Below are 9,284 nucleotides of genomic sequence, written 5' to 3'. Positions count from 1 at the left end.
GATCTACGACGTTTGTAGACCAGTGAAGGTACAATTGTAGCTTTAATTAAGTGTTCAAGCTGTGATGCATATTGCAGACATTGGAGGGTGTGCACTTCTCACATAATGTCCATGTGAAGATATCTATTTCCTCCAATAATAATATTTATGAGGTAAAAATGTGTACATTGTATTTAGGCAAAGATAATTGATTTTAATGTGACCAATTGGCTTTCAAAGTGGTGCTGTCCAACTAGTTTATTGAGTAACTGTGTATCTTTTTATACTGGAGTTAAGTTCCCTGTTGCACTGTTTACCTTTGGAGCATTTTTTAAAATGATTTTAAACCTCATTTCCTGAACCGTTACAAGCCTTAATAAGCAAATGCATGCAGGAATCTTGGGGTTCTTTTGTCAGAGCAAACAAGCGAACAAGAAGAAACAAAACCAGACAAAGAAACACAAACACTCCAAACAGCAAAAACAAAACTTAAGTTTTGAGAAATGCAAACATTTTCTGAGTGATAGACATAACAAATCATTATCAGTGATTTTCAGTGATAAAGGAGAAAGAATGAGGGGATTGTTGTTTTTCACTTAAATTGTTAGAACACTAACTGTATGTCAGTAGGAATCAACAACTCCCCTCTGACATTTAAACACGTACAAACACACACACACACATTCTCCCTCACAGAGCAGACCATATCAAGAAGTCACGATCTTGTGCTATTTTTGCTGTGAATTTGAGCCATGTCATTTTCATGTCTTATCATCACTTCGTGTAGGTCGGGGACTCATTGTGTCAGACGGCGGGGACGCCACCTGCGTTCCAAACTGCAACAAGTGCGACGCCGAGCTCCGCTGCCTCGAGTGCACCAACTTCAAGTTCTGGATAGACTACAACTGTGTCGACTCCTGCTCCGACCCAGACAACAAGAGGTACATTTCTAGTCGGTGGTACTGTTACAGGCATTCTTATTTGGATGGATGTGAGGACGGAAGGTACTGCAGAGGAGAAACTGATGGTGGCATAAAGGTACGTCGACATGAAAGCTGTTGTTTTGACAGATTAACACTCCATGTTCCACATTCGCCTGACCGACTCAGACGACAGCGTGCCAAGTTTGCATATTTTGTTCAATCATGCGAAAAAACCCACTTAAACCGATCAATAAATCACCAAATGCCACAATGCAATGAAAGCACCACTCACAGCTTCATTCCTGTTGATGTACAGGTGTGTACTAGCTTACATTATGTGGTGATTAAATATCAAGCGGTGCTACCTATTGGATTTGCGAATAAATTCTAAGTTTTTGTCACTGTCTTGAGTACAAAAGTCATGCCAAGAAAATAATGTACAGTGTAGCTACTGGTCATTTGAAAAAAAAAATCATATCTTTGCCAAAAAATTCACATCAAATCAAAGCTTGGCAATTTCCCTATAACTTTTTATGTTACATGTCAGGCATAGCAAAAATTAATTAAAAGTTACATAGACTGGAAAAACAGAATGTTTTCGTGAAGCATACCTTTGTTGCAGTCTCAGAATAATGTGGCACACAGGGGGGTTACACTGGTGTGTGAAGAGTTAACCAACTATTTGAAATGTGATTACAGCAGCACATACAAAATGTGTACTATAATCACGAAGCCAGAAATGCAGCTGCTACAACACTGCAGTTATATATTTGCATTTTAGATATTGTAACACTCAATAGTTTAGAGGTAGCGTGGTAGAGTGTTAACAACAGCAGTTCAATGATGAAGCGTAACACATTTGGTTGAAGTCCACCAGCAGGTTTATTGAACACAAGATGCTTCGAACATGGAAACAAGTTCACAATATCCAGTCAAGTATAAGTGCAATATAACCCATATATAATATAAAGCCGTAACCCAACGGAGGGGGTGGCTAGGGTTTTAGCTTGTCTGAGGTCCTCACCTGAAGAAGGTGGGAATCAAGACTGCCCCTCTTCTCTTGGTCACACTGTATAATACACTGTATCTATGTTTATGCTTATTAGTCTGGTTACTATAACTACAGACATGTTAATTAATAGCTGTACCAGTATATGTTACATGTGAACAATATACTGCTTTAATATAAAAGAGTGACTCACTTGAGGAGTAGAGATAGGGCTATACATGCCGTGCCCTGTATTATATTCTTAATCCTAGTGCTATATTGTTAATCCAAAGCCTATTCAGTTGGGTTCTATTCATTCCGTTGTGACACACAGTTTCTTACTGCTGGGCACACTGTTTATACATACAGTGTTACAACATTTATCAAACTTACATACAAACCCCTTACTGGTGTTATAACCTATCAACCATACATAAAACTACCTTACATTAGTATGGCCTTCCCAAAAGAAACGTCCTCGTTTCTAAATTGTTAATCAAGTATAAAACCGATGGAGTTTGCTAAAATAACATATAAATGAAACAACTGAAAATATAAAACTAATAAAACAAATTAACTTTATAGGAAACATACTCAAACATTCAACTCATTAAAAAAAATCAATAACAAAAACTTAATCAACAATCATGGAGGGGTGTGTGTTCACTACATGATATACATGTAAAATATGGAGCTTTGCTATCGAAAAGAAATGAAAAAAAAATATCGCCCTTGCCTTAAAACTCATAAAAGATAAGTGTACGAACTGTACACTAACAGACTATTGTATGTTGTGATCAATTGGCAAAGGTGAAATCAAGGAGGCAGCCATGAGAGGCAAATCATATTTGCAAGTTAACAAAGTTATGTGGAAGATGAGACAAATGGTGAGTAGGCTCAAATATGTGATTATGAAATACAGTTGCTGTATAAAGTCAAAAGTAGATACATGTTGTACTGTATTATCAAGTTGTGTGATGGCAAATAATAAGACATTAAGTTTGATGAGAGATACATCACATTCAAACCTAAATTATGTCAATTTCACATGTTCAGTATATAGAGGTACAGTAAACTTTCATACCAAGCTGTCCGTGCATGATACCAGATTAAAAGCACATGTAACTCCAATAAAGGAAAGTGTACTTGAAATAATCTCCAAAAGGACTTAATTATTGTGGAATTCAACGATGAACAAAAATAAAATAAAAAAATATTCTTACCAGGATAATGAAATGCATAACACTATAAACCAATACAAAAAATACTACAATACAACAATCAGAAAAAAAAACGAAGACAGAGCATGCACACAGCTATTTTAATTAATCGGAAGTACTATAGTCGCATTTGATAATTTAAAAAGAAATATGAGTATTTGAAGTGAAAAAGCATTTATATGCACATGGCCAATGAAGAATCCTATGATCAAAACATCAGATCAATATATTACTCAAAAGAGGTGCAAACACTGCAAACAAAGATGTTTACAAAATAATAACTGAGAGATTCTCAAGCATGAAACAATGATAAATGATAATGATAGGATATGATGAGAGGCATTAATGCAATGATAACAAAAACAGGGTAGAAGAAGAGACTTAAAGTGGTGACACGTTTTTAAAAGAGGTGTAGCTTGTATCGACCACATGAGAGAGACAGAGTATGCAGAGAATCGGAACAAATGCGTGGTTGAGAATGGAACCCTACACAACCCGAGTCCCGCAAAGGGTCTCATAGGTACTGACGACACCACTGCATCAAGGCAAACGTGACATCACCTGAAACATAGGTTGGAATCATATTGGGATAAAAGATTCCCCGCGGTGGGAGAAGAAGAGGAGTCGACATCAGTATCATAAAGTGAAATCAGTGGAGGAAGAAATAAAAGGGGGAGTGGAGGAAGAAATAAAGGGGGGGGGGAAGCAATAAGAAAAAAAAAAAAGAAGTGGTGATGTGGCACAAGCAAGATGTCAATATGAAAATGATAGGCAAAAAAAAAAAATGACAAAGCAAAATTAAAGTGCAAGCATCCAATACCACAACGAAATGAACAGTTATAAAATATAAACCAAAACACAAATCACGCTGAATGCAAAATTGAAGAGCCACAGAACCCAAAATATATAAGCCCTATCTAGTGCAGTGCACAGAAACTGCGCTAACTGAGCGTTCAAATATAACGCAGGCTAAATCATTCAGAAAAATGAATACATGTATGACATTTTCGATGGTGAGAAAGAGGAAAGTTTGCAGAAACCAGAGCTAGAAGAAAAATGGACAGAGAATTGACCTTAACAATTACAACACACTCAATACGGCGACTCCAATACATGAATATTCAAACCTCAAGTCTAATGTTAATATACAAGCCCCAAAATCAAATTACTATACAGTAGAACTCAAGGTGGGAGAAATAAAACATGAAATATGCCTGTCAAATTGACTATACATATACCTCAAACAGTAATTATAATACTGTAAAACGAGGAATGTGTATGAAATTGAAATACACATGAAAGTTCCTGTCCACACCACGTGCACCGAATATCAAAGGCAAATCGCGAAAACTTCATGCCACGAAAAACAGGCCATCGGTTCCAATTCACAAAAATTTCGTGTCGCGACAATTTCGAGTTATCACACAGTAAAAAATTAACTAAAGAGGATCAATCTAGCAATTCAGTCCTGGTCATCGATGTGGTGACACCAACAAGAAGAAGAAGCAAAAAGACCCATGGCACGGGTGATGGTGACATGTAGCGATCCCCTCATCAGCCGCGAAGAAGACTCGGATGCAGAAAAATGGAGATGCAGATCCAGATCGATCCAGAGCTGGGAAGATCGGTGACAGCAGCATTCAATCACGTAACACGATATTAATCAAAGGCATATACGACGAAGACTCTTTATGTCCATGTATAGTGCGATCTACAGGACATAAAATAATATATTTCGAAGTTCCAAAACGGCAAAGCGTCTGGCAAAGAGCCGTTGAAGCATTGGTCATCCTTAACAGCAAATTGCGAGGTAAAAAGGTAAAAAGGTGAAAGCACGGTCCCTTATAGAAATCAGGACAGCTGCTAATATCCAAATGCGAATAGGTGAGCTCTCAAATTTGAATCTCCAAGCGGGAAGCGATGGCCAGCGTAGAGTAACAACAAATGTATATGCACACAGACTCCCTTATTTTGCTTGGTTGCCATATAGCTACCCATGACAATGGTCATGGGTATGGCCAGGGAGTATCGCCCCTGAGGACTTGTCCCCAACACACCAATATTCACTGACTCCCGTACGTTGGCGATGTGCGGCGCAGCTTGAGGTCTCCTCTGTCGTCCTCAGTGTCACACAGGAATTTCGGACGTAGATCAGCTAGAAGCAGTCAGTCACTGGACGAAGTTGAGAAGTCACATCCGGAACCCAATACTACGCGAGGCAAGTTCACGGCGTCGGTCCAGGTCACATAACCAGGAGCACATCAGCAGAAACAACTTGCGAATCACACATCAGCGAATTCTGGCAATAAAATTGAAGCAATTTAATTGTAGAGCGCGCACTGACGACACGATGAAAGCTCCAATGTCCACAGCCCAATATCATTGACACATTATTGGGAGTTTTCACAATGTGACTGCACGGTGTCCTGTAAATCGTGGAGAAGAGAATCTCTTCAATCTCAGCAAATACAAACTGGAGGCAGTCTCAAAAGTGAAGTGTTCCGTCACAGGAGCAGGAGCCTATGGGAAAGATGATGGCAGTACCACAAAAAATTCAGAACACAATCCTGCAGCAGTTATGCCAATTAAAGTAGCAAAGTTCAGCTGTAGATGTCAAGCATCCGAAAGTGAGCGCAAATCAGAATCGATGGCAAAGTCCCGAGCAGTAAGATGGCTCCAAATTTAACCGCTGCCACCAATGTAACACTCAATAGTTTAGAGGTAGCGTGGTAGAGTGTTAACAACAGCAGTTCAATGATGAAGCGTAACACATTTGGTTGAAGTCCACCAGCAGGTTTATTGAACACAAGATGCTTCGAACATGGAAACAAGTTCACAATATCCAGTCAAGTATAAGTGCAATATAACCCATATATAATATAAAGCCGTAACCCAACGGAGGGGGTGGCTAGGGTTTTAGCTTATCTGAGGTCCTCACCTGAAGAAGGTGGGAATCAAGACTGCCCCTCTTCTCTTGGTCACACTGTATAATACACTGTATCTATGTTTATGCTTATTAGTCTGGTTACTATAACTACAGACATGTTAATTAATAGCTGTACCAGTATATGTGACATGTGAACAATATACTGCTTTAATATAAAAGAGTGACTCACTTGAGGAGTAGAGATAGGGCTATACATGCCGTGCCCTGTATTATATTCTTAATCCTAGTGCTATATTGTTAATCCAAAGCCTATTCAGTTGGGTTCTATTCATTCCGTTGTGACACACAGTTTCTTACTGCTGGGCAACTGTTTATACATACAGTGTTACAACATTTATCAAACTTACATACAAACCCCTTACTGGTGTTATAACCTATCAACCATACATAAAACTACCTTACAATATGTTTGATGAAATGACCATGTAACATTACCATGCAGAACTGCCAAGGCTTTATATTTCCTTATTTCATCCAAGGGTGTTGAGAAAGTGTTAGATATGAAGGTACATTGCAGATATGTGTACAGTTAGCTTCTCCTAAATAGAGCCCTTCATAATTATAAGCTCTTTGATGTCAACACTGCATAGAGAAATATGTAGGATCACTTTAAACATCTGTTACACCAGGATCCTATTCAAAATCAATATTGGGTTTGATTCAGTAGAAGATTGAAATAAAACTGAACAAAATTGAAGTCCTTTGAGGTGTAATTATATATAATCTACATATTAGGCAACATGTTCCTTTATGAGGTTTTTGCCTCAACTTACATGTCTGCTTACATTCTTGACCTGTTTGTGAGGCAAATAGTGTCTATACAATGTACACTGTATATACATATGTGAGTATGTTCTTCCAATATATTTGTCTTACATAACCCCTGGAAAATGTATTCTTGGGTTCTGGATGAGTAAGAGTAGATATAGATATATTGAATCATCTGGGGGGTCATTGTTAATCAATTTGTAATTTGTGCAAATTTAGTGACAGTCAATGAAATTGTGAAGCCATTGAAGAGGATGGGATATTCCATTGTACAGAAGTTTTTGGTAAGGAGGTTTATAATGAACTGAACTCCACTAGATTTGAAACACCTTTGCCTGGCTTGCATGCACACACTTTTGTAGGAAATCGGAGGTGGTGGATCGGGTGGACGCATCGCGGTGCACGCAACCGTCAGAAACACCTTCCGCGGCGTCCTGCAAGCCTACGGTGGCCAGAGCCAGCAGGAGCAGGGTGCAGCGGGCACCATTTACACCAACACGGTCGTCTCAAATGTCACCCAGGGAACCCTCCTTGTCGACAACAAAGATTTCCAGCCAATCCAGGAGTTTCTGCCGGCCGATCGAGATCTGGACAGCAGTCGCACGTACGTCTTTGCCAATCCCGACGACCCACCCTTGCGTTTGGAGCGTCTAGATGTCAGAGGTCGTGCGCACGTGGTCTTCGGGAGTACCTCCGATGAGGCAGGGGAGATCCGGTGCAGTGAAGTTGTCGGGGACGGTTCTGGTCTCTTGCACATCACTCCAGATGCTTCTCTGCACATCTCTGGCTCAACTTCTGTGTTTCCTGTGTCGTTCAGGAGCTACAAAAACTCATTCCTGGGCCTCCCAAATGGTGCGTATGGTGCTATTGTTGTGATCCTGCAGGTGCCTTATCATGATTCGTTCAGTAGTTTTTCCACTTCTGCAAACTGTATGCTATAATATTTTCAAGGGTGTTTCATTTTAATTCAAATTTTCATCAAGCATAACAATCAAATGCAATCTGAGAGTTTTAGAATATTAAATAATGCCTTCATATAAAACAAGAAACATTAGAGTTCAGACGCATGAAATATCCTAAGATTGAAATATATTCAGCGTGTTGCTTAGTTTGGTGGTATATTATCTGAGCATAACTCTGAAAATGTGTAGATTAAGTTTATCTTCAACTGCAAGCAGACATTAGGGCTATATAACATTATCTGTTCAGCCATCCAAAAATTTGGAAAAAGCTCAAAGGAGAGGTTGTGATATGTTGTTGTTGTTTGCAGGTTGGTTTTGAAGAATTATTTACTATGATATGTGAGCTGAGTTCCATTTTATGTTCACAAATGTGGCTTTGGCATCTGTATTTTCAGTAACATATCTGAGTGACCTGGTCCATAATAAGATCTATGTGGAGGGAACTCTTGATGACATACAGGATTTGACCATTGGATCTGGAATCCAAGTCCTTATCCAAGATCAGGTAAAAGCCCATTGTCCACAGTCATCATGAGTATGATCTGCATTTTGTTTGGTTTTTTTTTTTTGTGTGTGTCATACTTGCATGTATCTTTGGCATATATGTTATATGAGATGTTGATTTATTATATTTTTTATTTGAATTGTACACTCGAAAGACATTTTGTTGAAAGACAAACAATTCAATCATAAGTAGTTTGAATGTCAATTTGACATGATTTCTATCTGAGGGTAATTTTTGCATTTGGAGAGTTTTATTGTAAAGTGAGCTAACTTCATTCTTGTTACATTTATATATTTACACTTAAAAATGCTAAATAACAAAGAAATCATAAGACTATACTACAGGATATTTTTAATCTTAACTTCAAGAATATTCCATGTTATGTTACAAGTGAGGTATTACTGGAAAGGTTTTGTTTTGCTCCATCTGATGATAGACATGCTGTAAGATGATTTAAATGACGCTCAGACCATTCTATGATGAAACGCTTCCCATATATGAGGACTCTGCAATAAGATATAAGTGAAAAACAAGAAGCCAAAAGAAAGTGGAGTAACATGTCTCTTTTGTGAATCAAGACCATTGCCCCTTGGACCCTTCGGAAGACCAGCACAACCATAAAGGCTGAACTGAGCAGGACAATTCATCCGTTTATCTTCAGTTTTCTATTCCAATAGATGGTATTTGTTATTATTTGTGATTTTACGGTGAATAAACAAAGAAACAACAAACCATTAAACAGTGTAAGTGTTAGATCAGTAGTATCGCTTCAGACACCTAGTGACTGGAGTGATAAGAGAGATAATGTAAGACTGCAAACAAGTCTAATTCCAGTGCACTCTTTTATACCTTCCCTTACTGATAACCAAATCCTTTATGTTGTGTCTCGATCTGCCAGGGAAGGACAGCAGGACTGCCAGCCCAGAGTCTAGGCATGAACTCACTACGGATCCTTGCTGACGGACTACTCAGTTCTCATTACAACCCTTCTC

The sequence above is a fragment of the Diadema antillarum genome, unplaced genomic scaffold (assembly GCF_040938485.1).
Source record: "Diadema antillarum isolate AM-2024a unplaced genomic scaffold, OU_Dant_1.0 seq00000356_RagTag, whole genome shotgun sequence".
In the NCBI taxonomy this organism is placed as follows: Eukaryota; Metazoa; Echinodermata; class Echinoidea; order Diadematoida; family Diadematidae; genus Diadema; species Diadema antillarum.
Note: the sequence above shows the minus strand (reverse complement) of the source record.